General features: G+C 50.1%; 1 protein-coding gene across 2 annotated transcripts in view; it reads left to right on the top strand.

Annotated features, from left to right (window-relative positions):
- LOC119955589 (tubulin beta chain-like) overlaps window positions 1-21,319 on the top strand; it is a 152,048-nt gene that overhangs the window by 14,386 nt on the left and 116,343 nt on the right. The window lies entirely within an intron of this gene.

Raw genomic sequence — 21,319 nt, 5'->3', positions numbered from 1 at the left:
CTCTTATAATCCTCTCCAAGACTTTACCCACAACAGACGTGAGGCTCACCGGCCTATAGTTACCGGGGTTATCTCTACTCCCCTTCTTGAACAAAGGGACCACGTTTGCTATCCTCCAGTCCTCTGGCACTATTCCTGTAGCCAATGATGACATAAAAATCAAAGCCAAAGGCTCAGCAATCTCTGCAACAGTAGTGAACTCGCCAACATTGAGGGCATTTAAAAGTTTATTGGATAAGCATATGGATGATAAGGGCATAGTGTAGGTTAGATGGCCTTTAGTTTTTTCCATGTCGGTGCAACATTGAGGGCCGAAGGGCCTGTACTGCGTTGTATCGTTCTATGTTCTATGTTCTTCCCTGGCTTCCCAGAGAATCCTAGGATAAATCCCATCAGGCCCCGGGGACTTATCTATTTTCACCTTGTCCAGAATTGCCAACACTTCTTCCCTACGCACCTCAATGCCATCTATTCTAATAGCCTGGGTCTCAGCATTCTCCTCCACAACATTATCTTTTTCCTGAGTGAATACTGACGAAAAGTATTCATTTAGTATCCCGCGTATCTCCTCAGCCTCCACACACAACTTCCCACCACTGTCCTTGACTGGCCCTACTCTTACCCTAGTCATTCTTTTATTCCTGACATACCTATAGAAAGCTTTTGGGTTTTCCTTGATCCTACCTGCCAAAGACTTCTCATGTCCCCTCCTTGCTCGTCTTAGCTCTCTCTTTAGATCCTTCCTCGCTTCCTTGTAACTATCAAGCGCCCCAACTGAAACTTCACGCCTCATCTTCACATAGGCCTCCTCCTTCCTCTTAACAAGAGATTCCACTTCTTTGGTAAACCACGGTTCCCTCGCTCGACCCCTTCCTCCCTGCCTGACTGGTACGTACTTATCAAGAACATGCAATAGCTGTTCCTTGAACAAGCTCCACATATCCAGTGTGCCCAACCCTTGCAGCCTACTTCTCCAACCTACACATCCTAAGTCATGTCTAATGGCATCATAATTGCCCTTCCCCCAGCTATAACTCTTGCCCTGCGGGGTATACTTCTCCCTTTCCATCACTAACGTAAAGGTCACCGAATTGTGGTCACTGTTTCCAAAGTGCTCACCTACCTCCAGATCTAATACCTGGCCTGGTTCATTATCCAAAACCAAATCCAATGTGGCCTCGCCTCTTGTTGGCCTGTCAACATATTGTGTCAGGAAACCCTCCTGCACACATTGTACAAAGAACGACCCATCTAATGTACTCGAACTATATCTTTTCCAGTCAATAATTGGAAAGTTATTTGCAGGGCAAGAGTTAAAGCTGTCAATTGACAACAGCCCCTCCACAAACCACCTTCAAATTAGGCTGACCGCACTGCACGTATGCAAATTTCCCCAGAACAGCTGATCAGTAGCTCTGCTCTGCTGCCCTCTACTGGATGCTTGCCTTCACTCAAACTCCTTGGGTCTCCTTCGCAGGTACACCTTCAAATTAGGTTTACCGCACTGCACGTATGCAAATTTCCCCAGAACAGCTGATCAGTAGCTCTGCTCTGCTGCCCTCTGCTGGATTAGTCATACAATTAGCTCATTACGCCCCTCTTTCATGTAATTATTTCTTCCCATCATTAGTAATAGTTAGTTCACAGGTTTCATAGTATAGCAAGTCTTTATCGACAGTCCTGAGGAGTGTAGTTCTCACAAACAGTTAGACTCCCACGGATAGTTCACAGACTTTCCAGACAGCCAAGGCCGTGATAACGCCTTCAGAACAGAAGCGATTCATTTTAAAATGCACGTACACATTTTGCACAAACTTGACATTCCATTTCCCATCAAGCTCTGATTCTAACTTGAGCCAAACTCTCATTATCTTGCCATACCCATGTGGAGAAAGTGTTTGATTTAGAGCTGTCTGAGTTCCTGTTCTGTCGGTAGTTCTAGGTCTTCTATCAGTTCGCCTGAGGTCGCTGGTCTATCCCCTATGTAGAAGACCCTGACTGTTAGCGTCCCCCCATCCTGGCTCCATTTTTTTAAAGGTGTGGGAGGTGGGAATTTGTGGTTTCCGCAGATTGGGGACAACTCGGATAGATCGAAATGGTGCCTCATCTGGTTCCATGTCTTTAGTGTGGCTACCACCACTGGGCAGGATGTGTATTTCGTCACACACACACACACAGCTACGATAATTTTGTCTGTTATGGAAGAAGGCCTTTGGGGCGAAGATCAGTATGGATCTGAACAGGAAGAGGAACCTTGACAGTATGTTCATTTTGATTGTCTGCATCCTCCACGCCAGGGAAAGCGAAAGTGCATCCTATCTCTGTAGTCCTTTACAACTTCCTCCGCCAGGCTAGCCAGATTCCACTTGTGGATTCGTGTCCAGTCGTGGGCTATCTGTATCCCCAGGTAACGGAATTTGTTTTGGGCTAGTTTGAATGGACGTCCCTCCAGATCCGCTCACCTCTGGGAATAGGGTTCACCTGGAAACCGTTGCTCTTGCCCAGGTTGGGTTCATAGCCGGAGAAGGCTCCAAACTCGTCCAGAAGCTACATGATTGCTCTCAGACCGTTATGTGACGTAGAGGAGCAGATCATCCGCATAGAGTGAAACTCTGTGCTCCCTGCCTCCACTTTGGATGTCCTTCCATCTTTTTGCATCTTGCAGAGCGATTGCCAGGGGTTCAATTGTTAGGGCGAACAGGATAGGGGACAGTGGGCATCCCTGCAGTGTGCCCTTGGACAGCTGGAAGTATTCAGAGCTGGTGGTGCTGGTCCGAACGCTCGCCTTGGGGGTGTTGTACAGAAGTTTTACCCATGAGGTGTGAACCATGCCCCTAGCCCAAACCTGCTCCAGTACGCCAAAGAGGTAATTCCACTTGATTCTGTCGAAGGCCTTTTCTGCATCCAGGCGATGATAACCTCTGGTGTTCTCTCCCGGGGTAGGGGGTGGTTTTATTATTACATTCAGCAGTTAGTGTGGCTCATTTGACTCATCGCAGAAACATGAGGGAAAAGGTGGGGGGGAGCAGGAAATCCCCCCCCCCCACCGAATCCACAAGATCAACAATAAAAGCCACAGAAAAGAGGAGAGGAGCTCAGCAGTTGATCATGCAGGGCAGAAGAGGGGGCTACCAACAAGGGGACAGGGAGGGGTAAGGGGGGGGAGGGGGGGGAGAAATCGGGGAGAATGTATGTTAAGTTAGCTGAATGTTCAGATGTTCTCCGTTAGCTGCCTTCCCTGGACAAAGCCCGTCTGGTCCTCTGCGACTATCTCTGGTATGCAGTTCTCCAGTCGCTTGGCCAAGACCTTCGCAAGTATCTTCGCATCAACGTTGAGCAGTGAAATGTGTCTGATCAGCATTATGTCGGGTCTTTGTCATTTTTGGGTATCAGGGAGATCGTGGCCTGTGTTAGCGTAGAAGGCAGGGTGCCTATCGCTAGCGAGTCTGCGAACATGTCCCTTGGGTGTGGGGCCAGAGCTGACGCACATTTTTTACAGAGGTCCGCTGGAAACTCGTCAGGTCCCAGCCTTCCCTGCCTGCATGGAGCAGATGGTCTCCATGATCTCTCCCAGACCTATGGTGCTTCCACTTCCCCCTGCCTATTGTCCCCCACGACTGGCATGTCCAGTCCATCGAGGAACCATTTCTTCCTCGTGCCCCTGTCGGGAGGTGGGGAGGGGGAACTCGGAGATGTACAGCCCAGGGTAGAAGATCTCAAACACCTGGTTGACCTCCATTGGCTTCGTCACCAGTCTGCCTCTGCTATTCTCCCTCGTGGCTGCCTGCTTTCTCAGCTGGTGAGCCAGTAGGCAGCCAGCCTTTGCTCTGTGCTCGTAGAAGGTCCCCCGTGTCTGGCAGAGTTGGTGCACTGCTTTCCTGGTGGATAGCAGGTGAAAGTCCATTTGCAGCTTTTCCTCTCCGCCAGAAGCTCGACGGTCGGTTTCTCAAGAGTACTTTCTGTCGACCTCCAGGTCTCTTATAGGCTAGAATTTCTCCCCTAATAACAGCCTTCAGTGCCTCCCAGAACGTGGAAGGTGCGATGAATTCTGTGTCCTTCCCATGTACTCGCTGTAGTTTCTCTTGTCCATTGCAGGATCCTCTCCCGGTCATGATATCGGTGCAGCTTTGTGGTGATCGCTTTCGGCTGCTCCCCCGCCTTGGGCTTCCGTCTGAGTGACCGGTGTGCCCTGTGGAGTTCTTGGGGGTTGGGGAAGCTGTCTCTCTTGACAGGTTGCCCAGCATTTGGGCGATGTAGCCTGTCGGGTCTCTACTCTCTGTATTCTGGGAGGCCCACAATCCAAACATTGTCATCGGGGCCAGTTCTCCTAGTCCTCGACCGTCCTCTTTTTAGCTCCTTTGGGCCATTACCAACCCTTTGACTTCTGCTTCCAGAGCAACAATCCTGTCGCTCTGGTCCTTGGGACTCTCTCCAGGTTGTGAATCATCCCCTCCACTTTCTTCCCCAACCCTTCGATTATTTTTGGAAGGTGACCATTGCCTCCGTCCACACCACCATTTTAAAAATTCTTTATTTAGATTACCCAATTATTTTTTCCAATTAAGGGGCAATTTAGCATGGCCAATCCACCTACTCTGCACATTTTTTGAGTTGTGGGGGCGAAACCCACGCAGACACGGGGAGAATGTGCAAACTCCACACGGACAGTGACCCAGAGCCGGGATTCGAGCCTGGGACCTCAGCGCCGTGAGGCAGCTGTGCTAACCACATGGCCACCGTGCTGCCCTGTCCCCACCACCATGACCACCACCTGAATTTCAATTTTGATTGCCTCTTTTATGGCGGCCAGCTACTTCTTGTGGAAGGTCTTCCATCCATCTCCAGGTGGCGATGGGGGAGGCTGATGCTCGGGTAGATGGTCTCCCTCTCTCTTGGGCGGCCCGGGGCTCCTCACATTGTGGATATGCCGGTTCCTCCTCTTGATGTTCATGGCTCTTTCCGCCACTTCTGTTGTCCCTTCGGCACATCGAACTCCCATTTCCTGGCATTTCTTTTGCGGTAGTTTTCTTTCCTCTATTGAGGTTACTTTGCGGTCCATTTTCTGGCTAAATTCACTTAAAAGTGCCTAGTTGATTCTGGAGGGTAGGAGAGCCACCTGATGTGCGTCTGCTCAACACCAACGTCACCGGACGTCAGAGTGTCAGTTCTGAGAGAGTGCTGCACTGTGGCTAAGACAGTACTGAAGTAGCGCCGCACTGTGTCTGGGGCAGTACTGATGGAGCGCTGTACTGTGGGCGGGACAGTACTGATGGAGCGCCGTACTGTGGGAGGTACAGAACTGAGGGACCGCCGCACTGTGGGTGGGACAGTACTGAGGGAGCGTCGCACTGTGGGTGGGTGATATACCTTCAATTCACAGAGGCAGAGAGAGCGAGTGAACATTAGGCTTTATTAATCATGAACTTGCCTAGCTAGAGTCTGTTGTACAGATGAATGCCGCCCACAGGTAGCTGGTCTATATATGGCCCCTGTGAGGGCGAAGCCAGAGGCGGAGCCCACTGGGGTTACAGTACAGTACCTGGAAGCAGCTCATATCACCACTTCCATGTCATAAGTTACAGTATCATACATGCATTATGTGAATACATTCACCACATTCAACCCCTGTTAAAAAAATCAAGTCCAGCGGGGGTGACGTGGGGTCATTACATATTCAGTCTATCTGGAGGCTGGATCGTTCTCTTTGACATTCTCAGCTCTGGCGGTGCGGCGGGCACGGTTGTTGCAGGTGGTGACTCCAGGGGCGTTGTGTCTGGAGCTTGAGCCTCAGTCCGGCGTGTCAGAGACGGTTGGGGTGTGGGGGTGGCGGCAGTGTCGGCGGGGGACAATACAGGAGACCCAGGGGCGCGTATGGGGTGGTGGCGGGCAGTGGCGAGGGAGGTGCGTTGACAGGGGAATCAGCTGGCTCCAGACTGTATCTTGCCATCTGTCCTGGTGCGCGATATAGGCGTACTGGGGGTTGGCGTGGAGCAGCTGGACCCTCTCGACCAGGGGGTCGGTCTTATGGCGTCTCATGTGCCTCCGGAGAAGTACTGGCCCCGGAGTTGTCAGCCAAGATGGAAGCGAGACCCCGGAGATGGACTTCCTGGGGAAGATAAATAAACGATCGTGAGGGGTCTCGTTGCGTGGTGAGAGTTTGGCATGTCAAGTTAAAATCAGAGCTTGATGGGAAATGGCATGTCAAGTTAAAATCAGAGCTTGATGAGAAATGGAATGTCAAGTTTGTGTAATATGTGAACGTGCCTTGTGAGATTAATTGCTTCTGTGTTCGGCCTTATAACGATCCTGTGAACTGTCTGTGGGAACCTGTGAACTGTTTGTGGGAACGAAACGCAACCGTGGGATGGGATACTCCTTCCTTGATAAAGAATTGCTATGCGATGCAACTAATGAGCTAACTGTGGCTAATGATTGAAAGAAATAATTACATGAAGGAGGGGTCTGAGGGGTTTTTACAAGTACATAGTTAACTGTAACTAAAAGAAAAGTGCCTTCACTTGCTGTAACTGTGAAGTTACACTTGGGTAGCCCCGCGGTAAATAAAAGATTTTTAAGTTATCTGCTGTTCAACTGATAATTGCATCCGGACTGAAGATTTAGAATTCTCAGTGGCTGTGCAGAGGAGCGATCTGATGGAGTGGAGGGCGTCGGGGAGGACCTCCTGCCAGCGGGGGGGTCGGGAGACTTCTAGACATGAGGGCCAGAAGAATGGCCTTCCATACCGCTGTTCTCCCTCTCCACCTGCGGGTGATAGCTCGTAGTCCTGCTCGAGGTGATGCCTTTGCTGAGCAGGTACTGACGTAACTCATCGCTCATGAACGATGTGCCCTGGTCGCTGTGGACGTAGGCAGGGAAAACGAACAGTGTGAAGATGCTGTGCAGTGCCTTTATTACAGTGGCCGAGGTCATGTAGGGGCAGGGGACAGCGAAGGGGAAGCGAGAGTACTCATCGATGACGGTGAGGAAGTATATATTACAGTTGGTGGAGGAGAGGGGCCCTTGAAGTCAATGCTTAAGCGCTCAAAGGACCATAAGGCCTTTACCAGGCGGGTGTATCTGGCCGGTAGAAGTGCGGTTTGCACTCCACGCAGACTTGGCAGTCCTGGTCATTCCTTGACCTCCTCGGTGGAGAAGGGCAGATTGCGGGCCTTAATGAAGTGGGTAAACCGGGTGACAGAGGTCATTGTGGACAGCCAAAAGTCGGTCATCTTGCGCGCTGGCACAGGTGCCGCGGGACAGGGCATCTGGGGGCTCGTTGAGCTTCCCAGGACAATACTTGATATCGTAATTGTAGTTGGAGAGTTCAATCCTCCACCTCAAGATTTTGTAATTTTTTTTATTTTGCCCCGTTGTGCGTTGTCAAACACGAAGGCGACCGAACGCTGGTCGGTGACTAGGGTGAAACTCCTACCGGCTAGGTAGTGCCTCCAGTGCCGCACGGCTTCCACTATGGCTTGTGCTTCCTTCACGACCGAGGGGGTTGAATTTCGGACCGTGGAGGATCTGAGAGAAGAATGCTACTGTCCTGCCCGCCTGGTTGAGTGTGGCGGCCAGTGTGACGTCTGACGCATCGCTCTCTACCTGAAAGGGGATGGACTCGTCCATTGCGTGCATTGCGGCCTTGGTAATGTCGGCCTTGGTGCGGCCGCGCTCGGGCCTCATCCGTCAGGAGCAAAGTGGTGGTTTGAATAAGTGGGCGGGCTGTGGGGAGGGGGGAGTTCTGTGAGGGGGCGCATACGGTTGGGGTCAGGCCCTAGGACTCAGTTCTCCACGACGTAGCCGAGGATGGCTAGTCGGGTAGTATGGAAGACTCGCATTTCTTTGTTGTATGTGAGATTGAGGGATTGGGCGGCCTGGAGGAACCTCTGGAGGTTGGCGTCATGGTCCTGCTGATCATGGTCACAGATGGTCACATTGTCCAAGTACGGGTATGTAGCCAGCAAACCGTACTGGTCCACCATTCGGTCCATCATTCTCTCAAAGACCGAGATCCCATTAGTGACGCCGAAGGGGACTCTGAGGAAGTGGAAGAGTCGGCCGGCTGCTTCAAAGGCAGTGGCCCTCTTCCGGGCGGATTGGGAGCTGGTGGTAGGCAGACTTCAGATCGACCGTTGAGAGCACACGGTACTGTGCGATCTGGTTGACCATCTCCGCTATGCGGGGGAGGGGGTACGCATCCAGTTGCGTGAACCGGTTAATTGTCTGGCTGTAGTCCACAACCATCCGATTCTTTTCCCCGGTCCGGATGACCACCACTTGGCGTCATGGTCCTGCTCTCCAGGGGCTGTTGCTGGCCTTGATGATCCCTTCACTCAACAGTCGCTGGACCTCCGATTTGGTAAACGTCATGTCTAGCGAACTGTACCGCCTGCTCCTGGTGGCGATGAGCTTACAGTCGGGACTAAGGTTTGCAAAGAATGAAAGGGGGGGAGCCTTGAGGGTTGCGAGGCTGCACACCGTGGGGGGGGGGGGGGGGGGGGCGCAAGTGTCCGCTGAACTGTAAGGTCAGGCTTCGGTGGTTACATTGAAAGTCCAATCTGAGCAGAAGGGGGGCGCAGAGGTGGGGGAGGACGTAGAGCTTAAAATGAGCGTACTCTGTGCCCTGCATGATGGAGATGATGGAGATTGTTTGGGAGGCTGGATAGGTGTTGAGGGAGCAGCGCCTTACCGTGTTGGGGTGGACAAAGTTCTCCGTGCTCCCGGAGTCGAAAAGTTTGTGGGTCTCGTGCCTGTTGACCCGGACGGCCGTCATGGAGCTCTTCAGCTGTTTCGGCTGCGACTGGTTGAGAGTGACTGCGCCCAGCTGCGGGTAGCCTGTGTGGTCGGTGGAATCACAAGATGGCAGCCCCCATGAGTCGCACGTGTCAGGTTGGGGCGAAGATGGTGACCAAGATGGCTGCCCCCCATCGGTCGCAAGTGTTGGTCGGTGCTGGAGCCGGCGGCCAAGATGTCTGCCCCCATGAGTCGCACGATGCTGATGATGCATCTGACGGGGGCGTTCCGGGCAGGCACACAGCCACATTGCATGGTCTGTGGGGCTGCGAGTCCATGGGTTGGGCCTGGTGCGGTTTCGATTTCTGAGCCTTGGGTTGGCCCAGTCAGACTCTAGCAAAGTGCCCCTTTTCCCCACAGTCGCTGCACGTCGCCGTGCGGGCTGGGCAACGCTGCAGGGGGCATTGGCCCTGGCCACAGAGGTAGCAGTGCGGTTCCCCGTGCTGGCCTGTCAGACGCGCGGCGCAGGTCTGCGACATAGTCGGGTCCGATGGGGGCCGTGCCGAGGGTGTCCATGAGGGGTTTGCCAGGCCCGCGGGGAACGCACTGAGGTTCTGGTAGGCCGTGTACCGCAGATCAGATGTCCCGTTTTCCAACAGGAGCTGCTGATGTAGTTCGAGCGGACCCCCGCCACATAGGTGTCCCGATCTGTGAGTTCATGTGTTCCTCCGCCGTCACATCTCGAAAGCTGTAGTTCCTCGCGAGTAGAGTCAGGGTTTACAGATACTCGTCCAGCGATTCACCGGCGCGTTGACGGCGAGTAGTGAGAAGGTGTCTGGCGAACACCTCGATTACGGGCTTCACGAAGTGTGCCTTGAGGGTTGCGACTGCCGCCTCGTACGTGGCCGCTTTCTCGATCATTACTGAGATTCAATGGCTCATCCGAGCGTGGAGGAGTCGCAACTTGAGGGTCTCCGTGGGAGGCATTGTGGAGGAGTCGAGGTAGGTCTCTAAGCATCGAAGCCATTGTTTGAATATTTCCTTGGCTTCGGATGCGCAGGCGTCGGGTTCGAGCCTGTCTGGCTTTAGAGCGGCTTCCATACTGCTGTCTATGATGAATAAATTGATATACCTTCAATTCACCGAAAGGCAGAGAGAGCGAGTGATGGAGCGCCGTACTGTGGGAGGTACAGAACTGAGGGACCGCCGCACTATGGGTGGGACAGTACTGAGAGAGCGTCTCACTGTGGGTGGGCGATATACCTTCAATTCACAGAGGCAGAGAGAGCGAGTGAACATTAGGCTTTATTAATCATGAACTTGCCTAGCCAGAGTCGGTTGTACAGATGAATGCCGCCCACAGGTGGCCGGTCTATATATGGCCCCGGTGAGGGCGGAGCCAGAGGCGGAGCCCACCGGGTTACAGGTACAGTACCTGGAAACAGATCGTATCACCACTTCCAGGTTATAGGTTACAGTATCATACATACATTAGGTGAATACATTCACCACAGTGGGACAGTACTGATGGAGCGCCGCACGGTGTGTGGGACTACTGAGGGTGGGACTGTACTGAGGGAGCGCTGCACTGTGGGTGGGACAGGACTGGGAGTGTCACACTGGGTGGGACAATACTGATGGAACTCCACACTGTGTGTGGGACAGTACTGAGGGAGTGCTGCACTGTGGGTGGGACAGTACTGAGGGAGTGCTGCACTGTGGGTAGAACAGTACTGAGGGAGTGCTGCACTGTGGGTGGGACAGTACTGGGGAGCGCCGAACGGTGGGTGGGACAGTACTGAGGGAGCATCACACTGGGTGGGACTGTATTGATGAAGCACCATCCTGTGGGTGGTACAGTATTGAGGGAGAACTACACTTTGGGTGGGAGAGTGCTGAGAAAGCACTGCACTGCACTATGGGAGCACCCCACTGTTGGTGGGACAGTACTGAGGGTGCACCCCACTGTTGGTGGGACAGTACTGAGGGAGCGCCACCCTGTGGGTGGGATAGTACTGAGGGAGCGCCGCACTGTTGGTGGAACAGTTCTGTAGAAGCACCGCGCTGTGGGTGGGACAGTACTGAGGGTGCACCGCACTGTGGGTGGGACAGTACTGAGGGTGCACCGCACTGTGGGTGGACAGTACTGAGGGAGCGCCGCACTGTGGGTGGAACAGTTCTGTAGAAGCACCGTGCTGTGGGAGGGACAGTACTGAGGGTGCACCGCACTGTGGGTGGACAGTACTGAGGGGGTGCTGCATTGTGGTGGGATAGTACTGAGGGAGCACCACACTGGCGGGTCAGTACTGTGGGTGTGCTGTACTGTTAAGTGAGTCAGTAGAGTGGGAGAACCGCACTTTTGGTATGTCAGCACTGTGGGAATGCCGCATTGTCGGTCGATCAGTACGACACCCTGCGCTACTACACGGTAAGTTTAAGCCCACTTGATCTCGAGTCAGAGTATAAGTGAATTAACCAATTATTCTGAGAAAAATACCGAAAGTCTTTAGCCCTTGTCTGCCCAATAATTGCAATCATCAGGTTTGAGATCATATTATCCTTTATGGGAATGTGTACAATTTTTATATTGAACTGCTGGAATAATATACTCCAACGGAATAACCTTGCATTCTGGGTTTTAAACCTCTCTATAAATGCAAGTGGCTTATGGTCTGTATAACAAAGCTTTATTTATTATAATGTCGGACACTATGATCTATGTACTTCAAAATACTGAAGGGCTGATAGTGAGGCTAAGGTTTCCTTTTCAATGGTGAAATACTTTCTTTGGTTCGGACTTGGTTTTTTTCTAAAAATATCCAATTGGCCTCTCTATTCCTGCACCACCGTCTTCACGTGGCAGTACCCCTAGCCCCAGGTCACTAGCATCTGTGACCATTTTAATGGTCTGAAAAGTCCGAGGCAGCCAGTACCAGTTCACCCACTAACATGGCCTTCAGTCTCTCCAACTCTACTCGCTGTTCTGTGAACCACAGTGTTTTTGCTTGTTTCTGCAACATATATAACATGCACTGTATTTCAGTCCCTCACTGAGCAGCACGGTAGCACAATGGTTAGCACACTTGCTTCGCAGCTCCAGGATCCCAGATTGATTTCCAGCTTGGGTCACTGTCTATGTGGAGTCTGCACGTTCTCCCTATGTCTGAATGGGTTCCCTCCGGGTGCTCCGGTTTCCTCCCACAATTCAAATATGTGCAGGTTAGGTGGAATGACCATGATAAATTGCCCTTGGTGTCCAAAAAGGTTAGATGGGCTATGGGGATAGGGTGGAGGTGTAGGCTCAAGTGGGGTGCTCTTTCCAAGGGCCAGTGCAGACTCGATGGGTCGAATGGCCTCCTTTTGCACTGTAAATTCTATGATTCTAGGAGCCAGTCTCCATTGTTTCAGTCGAGATGGATGTGGCTTTATTGGTTCAGAACGGAGTGCCTCCTAGTGTTTCCAGCCAAGTCTGTACCCTTTCAGCTTCATTATTGTATCTTCTCTTCTTCTGTTGATAGGTTTGCATCTTTGTTTCAGAACTCTAAACAGTGTCCTCGTTTTCACTCTCTTCAAATCAACGACAGTGTGCTTCCCTTTGACAGGTTCTTGACTGTCCAAATTAGAGAGGACCCCCTGAATGAGTTTTTTGCATCTCCCATGTAATGCAGCTAGTCTTTTCTAATTGTCCAATGAATGTTTATCCAAATTGCGAGGATCTTCTGCAGCCAATCTACAAGCAATATCGTCAGCTGAAGAGAATATCTGGTTCATTTTTAATCTGCAAACACTCTTCAATCCCTCCAGCTTTACATTCTCTCTTTTCCTTCACAGGGTTACTTTCAGTGACAAGTAAAGCTGAGGGCTCAATCTCCGCAGAGTAGGTTGACTTTATATGCACCATTCTTTGTTTTACAGCTACTACCTCGTCATCGGAGTCTTTGTAATCACAGCCCTTACGTCCATTTATTAATACCGACTGAAATAATTTGCACTTTCCAGATTTGAACTGTTCTTCTTTACTTTCAGAATCGCAGGATGGCACGTTATTGGCTCCATTATCTTTCTGATTTTTGTTAAAAGATGCAGTGGCAGAATCACGTCATGGTTCTCCATCCACTTATCTCTTAATTTTCAAAAGGGATTGATTATTGATTATTTAATTTAATTTAATTTAATTTGCTATTTGCTTCCTTTACCTTTGAATATGCCATGTGGACCTTTAAAAGGATGCGGGTTAAATAGCTGTATGCTTGGTGTCACTTTACAGTCCTTACTGTCTTTGTCCTGAATAACTGATGCTATGCTATCATGTATATTTTCCTTCAAAACAGGCTTGCCCTGGGAAATATTTGCACATGAAGTGAATGGCAATGGGTTTACTGCAAGAGGCTGTAATAAATTACCTTTAGAAAAGTCAAATTCACTTCTGTGGATTTGCTGTCTTATTTCCTAGCTTTGGAAGAATTGCTTGCCATTTGTTCAAGATACATTAGTGAGAGGTTTATTCGATAGCTGTTGTTTATCGTTACTTCATAATTGGAGCCAAAATCCGATTCAGAACTCTTGCCTGACTCATCGTTACTGTTAGATTCATGCTCCTCTTATGGTCACCTTCAGTCTTGGAGTTCTCGGAATCTGGTTCTTAAGACTTTACCTTTGACAAATCTCTGTCAGGAATCTGTTCAGTAGAAATAATTTCATCAGTATCAGCAGAATCCTATTCACTACCATTGTCATTTGATGAAGGTCTTTCAACATTTCTTTCTTTGAGTCATTTAATGCCCAATCAGTTTTCTTAATACCCACATGCCCTACCATTGGCATCTCATGTGCTATCTGCAGTACTTCCCTCGGACTCTCTGTAATCATGGCTGAAGCTGCAACCATTACCCATGCCAAATCATCCCCAAAAATAAGTCTGCATCATCTGCTGGTAACTTCTCAACCACCCTGACCACCACTGGAACTGACACCAAATTACACTCTAATTCTACTTTATACAATGGAACTGGGATATAATAACTTATCGCATTCACCAATACCGTAGCTTTTTTTGCGCTCTCTGGAGGGAAACCGAATCCTTCTCCAGTAAGACATTTGAGTAGCCCCGTGTCCCTTAAGATAGTTGTGGGTTTGGCTGCATCAGTTGATGAAAATGGGGTGAGCTTCCCCTTCGAGAAAAACCCTGCATATCTCTCCTCTACCTCATTCCTCACACCTGCTCTTATAGTGTTTACCTCAGGCCTCCTAAGTCCAGTTAAAGCTACAGTCTGCCCTGTAGTGTTCTCCACTTTTTTGTTTCCTTTTCCAAATCCTCCTTATGAATTGTCATGGTGATGGATTAGCTCATAATCTGCAGCCATTATTGCTGCCTGCCTAGCAGTCTTCACCCTCTGGTCGTCAACATGGGTTCTTATCATAGAAGGGAGGGAATTTTTTAATTTGTCTAAGATAATGACCTCTCTCAGAGCCTCATAGGTAGTTGCAGCTCCCAATGCTCATACCCATCTATCAAAATTGTTCTCAGTTGTTTAAGAAGGGAGGGAGGCAGAAGACGGGAAATTATAGGCCGGTTAGTCAGACTTCGATCACCTTGGTAAGATTTTAGAGTCCATTATTAAAGATGTGATCACGGAGTACTTGGAAGTGCATGATAAAATAGGACTGAGTCAGCACGGCTTTATCAAAGGTAGGTCATGAATGACAAATCTGTTAGAGTTCTTTGAGGAGGTAACAAAGATGTTTGACAAAGGAAAACCAGTGGACGTGATTTATTTAGATTTCCAGAAGGCCTTTGACAAGGTGCTGCATAGGAGACTGTTAAATAAGTTAAGAGCCCATGGTGTTAAGGGTACGATCCTGGCATGGATAAAGGATTGGCTGACTGGCAGAAGGCAGAGTGTGGAGATAAAGGGGTCTTTTTCAGGATGACAGCCGGTGACTAGTGGTGTGTCGCAGGGGTCTGTGCTGGGACCACCATTTTTCACACTATACATTAATGATCTGGAAGAAGGAACTGAAGGCACTGTTGCAATGTTTGCAGATGATACACAGACCTGGAGAGGGACAGGTAGTATTGAGGAAGCAAGGGGCTGCAGAAGGATTTGGACAGGCTAGGAGAATGGGCAAATAAGTGGCAAATCCACTTTGGAAGAAGGAATGTAGGCATAGACTATTTTCTAAATGGGGAAATGCTTAGGAAATCAGAAGCACAAAGGGACTTGGGAGTCCTTGTTCACGATTCTCTTGAGGTTAACATGCACGGCGGCACGTGGCGCAGTTGTTAACACTGAGACTGCGACGCTGAGGACCCGGGTTCGAATCCCGGCCCTGGGTCACTGTCCCTGTGGAGTTTGCACATTCACCCCGTGTCTGCGTGGGTTTCACCTCCACAACCCAAAAATGTGCCGGTTAAGTGGATTGGCCACGCTAAATTGCCTCTTAATTGGAAGGAATAAAAATTGGGTACTCTAAATTTATTTTTAAAAAAGGTTAACGTGAAGGTTCAGTCAGCAGTTAGGAAAGCAAGTGCAATGTTAGCATTCATATCAAGAGGGCTACAAGAGCAGGGATGTACAGCTGAGGCAGGCCCCGTTTGGAGTATTGTGAGCATTTTTGGGCCCTGTATCTAAGGAAGGATGTTCTGGCCTTGGAAAGGGTGCAGAGGAGGTTCACAAGAATGGTCCCTGGAATGAAGAACTTGTCGTATGAGGAACGGTTGAGAACTCGGGGTCTGTACTCGTTGGAGTTTAGAAGGATTTAGAGATCTTATTGAAACTTACACGATAGTGTGAGGCCTGGATAGAGTGGACGTAGAGAAGATGTTTCCACTTGTAGGAAAAAGTAGAAGCTGAGGGCACAATCTCAGACGAAAGGGACGATCCTTTAAAACAGAGATGAGGAGGAATGTCTTCAGCCAGAGGGTGGTGAATCAGTGGAACTCTTTGCCGCAGAAGGCAGTGGAGGCCAAATCACTGAGTGTCTTTAAGACAGAGATAGATAGGTTCTTGATTAATAAGGGGATCAGGGGTTATGGGGAGAAGGCAGCAGAATGGGGATGAGAAAAATATCGGCCATGATTGAATGGCGGAGCAGACTCGATGGGCCGACTGGCCTAATTCTTCTCCTATGTCTTATGGTCTTAACTGTTCCAAAGTCAACATGCGCCTGTCCCGGCTGTCTCCTTAAATTCTGCAACTTTTACCTGTATGCTTCAGGAACCAATCCATATGCACCCAGAATAGCCTTTTCTCTTGATCACTTCATTTGAGTTACTATTTTCTCAAAAGTCCCCAAAAGATTTCTACCTCCTCTTTGAATTTTGGGTGGGCCTGTATAAATTTAAACATTTTGCTTCTGGGTTCTGTTCTGAGATTAAGCCCCTCTAATTTCTGGCAGTTCCCCATAAATTTCCAGTGTCTTAAGCTGTTGTCTCTCTCTCCTGCTTTTTCCTCTCATTTGATTTTTTCCCTCTGTATTTTTCTTTTTCTCTGTCTTTTTCTTTTTTCTCTCTCTTGCTTTTTTTCTCTAATTCCAACCTCCTCATTCCACCTCCATTTCTTTTACCTTCTCTTTATGCTTTATCATTGTTTCTATTTGCTGTCTCTCCACTTCTTTTTACTGCATCTCCCTTTCATGCTCGAACTGCAACCAGAAAATATCCGTGATGCTACATTACTTGTGGGACTCCTGAGCTTTTAGCATCTATTTCAAACTTAAAAGCTGAGCAATCGCATCAGTTATCTCCATCTTCCTAGCTCTAGCTGGTACCTCTATTTTTAATTCCCCTGCCAATTCGACTAGCTTGTCTGTTCAAAGCTCTTTTAAATAAAGTAGAAGAGAAGTTATCTACCCGGAGAAAACCCTTAGCATCTTCCAGAGCCATCGTGTTAAATCACAAAAACCTGGTGTCTGTTTAATTTTTACTGTAACCCAAACTTTGCCGTCTACCATTCCAATGATCCCGGACCTGAGCCCCCAAATTATGTTACGACACCTTGGGCTAGTGTGCGGTCATTCCAGCCGTACTTGACAGGAGTCAAAACACAATTGAAATTAACAAATTAATTCTATAGAGTCCTTGCTCCAACACCTCACTCCTTTTCAAACTGTGCTTTCACTTCAAGGTTTTCCGCACAAATTCATTCAGACCTCTGTGATTTCAAAAATACAGAACTTACAGCCCTTCCTGGAGAGAGAGGGAAAGACCTGTCTTTTTTGCAGACTGCTATGGTTTTCCTGTCGATTCATTCATTAGGTTCTCTGCAGTTTCAGAAATACAACCTTTGTGCTGGCAAGAGTCAAACTGAAACTCCTCTGAAAATCATTCCACTGGGCTAGGATCCAATCACCACACATTACCGGGCAGAGTACAGGCTCTTGGGCCAATTCATTGGCCACCAGCCAATCAATCAAGCCGAGTCCCACCCCATCACTCTTCTCTGGTGCTGACAAGTTTGCAGATCCTGTTCCAAACCAGCAGAGACTAGTAGAGTGCTCTCCTGTAACTTCTGAATGCTGCTGCATTCCATTAATGCATGTCCATTAATCATCCATGATCAAAAATAATAATGGCAAAATAGAAGAAAGGGGAACTAAGGGATAAACAGGAAATACCCTTGTAGGTGGGAGTGCCGCACTGTTGGTTGGTCAGTTCTGTGGGTGTGCTGCACTGTGGGTGGGTCCTTACTGTGAAGGCACTGCTCTGTGGATGGGTCCTTACTATGGAGACACTGCACTGTGGATGGGTCCTTACTGTGGTGGCGCTGCACTGTTGATGGGTTCTTACTGTGGGAGGGTCGCATGGTAAATCCTTACCGAGAGAGCGCTGCATTGTGTATGGGACAGTATTGAGGGAGTGCAGCACATTGGGTGGGTCAGTACTGAAGGACCATTGTGGGTGGGACATTATTGAGGAAGTACTGCACTGGTGAAGGGTCAGTACTGATGGAGCGCCGCACTATCGGACGGTCAGTACTGATAGAGTGGATCAATATTGAGGGAGTGTCACATTGTTGGAGGATCCGTACTGACTTATGACCAGACTGTTCTGAGGAAATGCGGAAAATTATTGGATCAGTAATGAGGTAGTGTCTCACTGTCCGTACAAAGGTAGGGCCATACTGCCGGAGGATCAGTACTGTGGCAGTGCGCACTCTTGATGGGTCAATACTATGGGAGCCGCACTGTCGTAGAGTCAGTACTGATGGAGTGCCGCACTTTGGAATAGTTACGGGAGGGAGGGCCTTACTGTTGGAGGGTCTGTACTGAGGTAGGGCCACACTGTTGGTCTGTATTGACGAATGATGGGACTGCCTCACAGTCAATGGGTCAGCGCTGTGGGTGTGCTGCATAGTTGGTGGGTCCTTACTGTGGGAGCGATGCAAGGTCAGTGGGTCTTCCCGTGAGAGTGCTGCATTGTAGATGAGACAACTGAGGGAGTGCCGCAATTTGGGTGGAACAGTACTGAGGGACTATTGTGGGTGGGACATTATTGAGGGAGCATCGCACTGTCGGAAGGTCCGTACTGATGGAGCGGCGCGCCATCGAAGGGTCAATATTGAGGGAGCACCGCATTGTCGGAGGGTGTATACTGACGTACGGCTAGACTGTCCTGAAGGAACGCGGAAACTCATTGGGTCAGTACTGAGATCGTGTCTCACCTTTGGTGTGTCCGTACAGAGGTAGGGCGGTACTGCCGGAGGGTCCGTACTGAGGTAGGGCTGCACTGTTGGTGGGTCTGTATTCATGTATGGCTGCACTTGTCCTGAGGGAGCGTGTGATGTTGAAGGGTCAGTACTGAGGTCGTGTCTCACTGTCGGAAGGTCCATACAGAGGTAGGGCAGTAGTGTTGGAGGATCAGTACAGTGGGAGCGCTGCACTGTTGGTGAGTCAGTACTGTGGGAATGCCGCACTGTAGGTTTGTCATTACTGTGGTAGCACTGCAGTGTTGAAGGGTCGGTACTGAGGGAGCGACGTACTGTTGGATGATCAGTACTGAGGGAGTGCCATACTGTTGGACGGTCAGTGCCGTAGGAGTACAGCACTGGTGATTGGACTGAGGGTATGCCTCACTCTTCGAGAGTCAGTATTGAGGGAGTGCCAATTGTCGGCGGGTCCATATTGACAAGAGTGCCGCACTTCCTTAGTGTCCGGCCTGTTGGGGAGGGTGGTATTTAGGAAAAGTCGCACCTCTGGGAGGGAAGTGACGTGCTGTCATGGGGACAGCTTTCCTCAGGCGTTGCACCATCCTCCTGGTGGGGTCATGCTTGAGACATTGCGGAAATGTGTCCCCAGATGCTGAGCGCTTGCATTGTTGGAGGGTCAGTACTGGTTGGGCTATACCGTTGGTGAGTCCTTACCGTGGGGAGCTGAACTTATGTGGGGTAACAGTGTGGGAGCGCCACACTGTGGGTGGGACAGTACTGAGGGGTTGCCACAGAGTCATGAGTTCAGTACTGTGGCGAGGGCGCAGCATTGTGGCTAGAAGAGTACTCAAATAGCGCTGAACTGTGGGTAAGACAGAACTGTTGGAGTGCAACACTGTCAGTGAGACAGAACTGTGGGAGCGCAGCAATGTGGGTGGGCTGCGCCATGCTGTCAGAGGGTCTCTCCTGAGGGCATGCCTCACTTGACGCATAGTCAGTCCTGTGGGAGTGCCATGAAGCAGCTGCACTGTCGAAGTGCCACAATGTCTGTGTGGCAGTACTGAGAGAGTGTACTCTTGAAGGGTCAATACTGCGACACTGTTGGAGGGTCAGTTCTGAGGTATGGCATCACTGTCGGAAGGTCAGTACTGAGGTAAAGCCGCACTGTTGGAGGGACTGTAGTGAGGTACAGCCACACTGTTGGAAGATCAGTAATTTGTGAGTGCTGCACTGTAGGTTAGTTAGCACTGTGGGAGTACCACGGTGTTGGTGGGTCAGTACTGAGGGAACACCCCTGGAGGGGTCATACTTGAGGCATTGCGGAAACTGTGGCCCAGGTGCTGAGCGCCACACTGTTGGAGGTTCCGTACTGAGGGAGGGCTGCGCTGTCGGCAGGTTCTTACCATGGGGACGCTGCACTGTATGTAAGGCAATAGTGAGGGAGCACCGCACTGCGCGTGGGACAGTACTGGGGCGTGCTGCATCACACTGGGTGGGACAGTACTGGGGGGTGCTGCATCACACTGGGTGGGTCAGCACTATGGGTGGGTCAATACTGAGGGAGCACCGCACTGTTCTGTGGAAGAAGTGCACTGTAGGCGGGTCAGGACTGTGGAAGCGGGCACTGTCAGTGGGTCAGTACTGTTGGTGCGCTGTACTGTCGGTAGTTAGTACTGTGGGAGTGTCGCACAGTTGGGTCAGTCCCATGGGAGCATTGCATTGTTGGTAGGTCAGTATTGTGGAAGTGCCGCAATGTCGGTGGATCAGTACAGGGGCAGTGCCACACTGTCGGTGGGTCAATACTGTGGGACCACCGCATGGTCAGTACCGTGGAGCGCCACACTGTTGCCCAGGCAGAACTGAGGGAGTGCAGCACCGTCAGCGGGGAGCATGTGCTATTGGAGGGTCTCTCGAGAGGGAATGTGTCACTGATGAACAGTCTGTCTTGAGGGAGCGCTGCAGCTCTGGGGCATCTCCACTATCTGAGCTCCTCAATGCCCATGTGCCAGTACTGTGGGATCACCGCACTATATCATGGGGAAATAGTGTGGAAGTGCCACACTTTAGGTCGAACAATACTGAGAGTGCTACATTGTGGATGTGACAGTACTGAGGGAGCACCGCACTGCGGGTATGACTGTACCATAGAATTCTTACAATGCAGAAGGAAGCCATTCCGTCCATCAAATCTGCACCGTCCTTCTGAAACAGTACCTCACCTCGGCCCACTCCTCTGCCTATCCCCGTAGCCAAGCCTAACGTTTTGGGAACTAAGGGGAAATTTAGAATGACCAACCTGCACATTTTTGTAACTGTGGGAGGAAACCGGAGCACCCGGAAGAAATCCACACGGACACTGGGAAAAAGTGCAAACTCCACAGTCACCCAAGGCCGGAACCGAACCCGGGTCCTTGGTGCTGTGAGACAGCCGTGCTAACCACTGTGCCACCCTGCTGCTCCTGAGTACTGAGGAAGCATTGCACTGTACTATGAGAGTGCCGCATTGTGGGTGGGGACAGTACTGAGGCAGGTCAGTCAGTGGGTCAGCACCCCATAGTACTGACCTACTAACTGACCTGCCTCAGTACTGTGGGGTGCTGCACTGTGCGTGGGTGTAAGGGTCCTTTCAGTGTATTCCCTTATTTCCCCTTTTATTTTTTGCTATTACATTTTTGATCCATGGATGATTAATGGACATGTGTCTTTAAGGCCAACAGCCTATATCTTTAATTCAAGCACAGGAATCCAGAAGAATTACAGGAGAGATCACTTTGCTAGTCTGTGCTGGTTTAAACAGGAGTTGCAGACTTGTCGGCATCAGAGAGAGAGAGAGATGGGGTAGCGACTATGTTTAATTAATTGGCTGGTGGTCAATGAATTGGAATAACAGGCCAACTCTACCCGGTAACAGGTGGTGATTGGATCCTATCCAAGTGGAA

This window comes from Scyliorhinus canicula, chromosome 21, assembly GCF_902713615.1.
Source record: "Scyliorhinus canicula chromosome 21, sScyCan1.1, whole genome shotgun sequence".
Taxonomy (NCBI): Eukaryota; Metazoa; Chordata; class Chondrichthyes; order Carcharhiniformes; family Scyliorhinidae; genus Scyliorhinus; species Scyliorhinus canicula.
The sequence above is the reverse complement of the archived record's forward strand: the minus strand, read 5'-3'. Positions and strand labels throughout refer to the sequence as shown.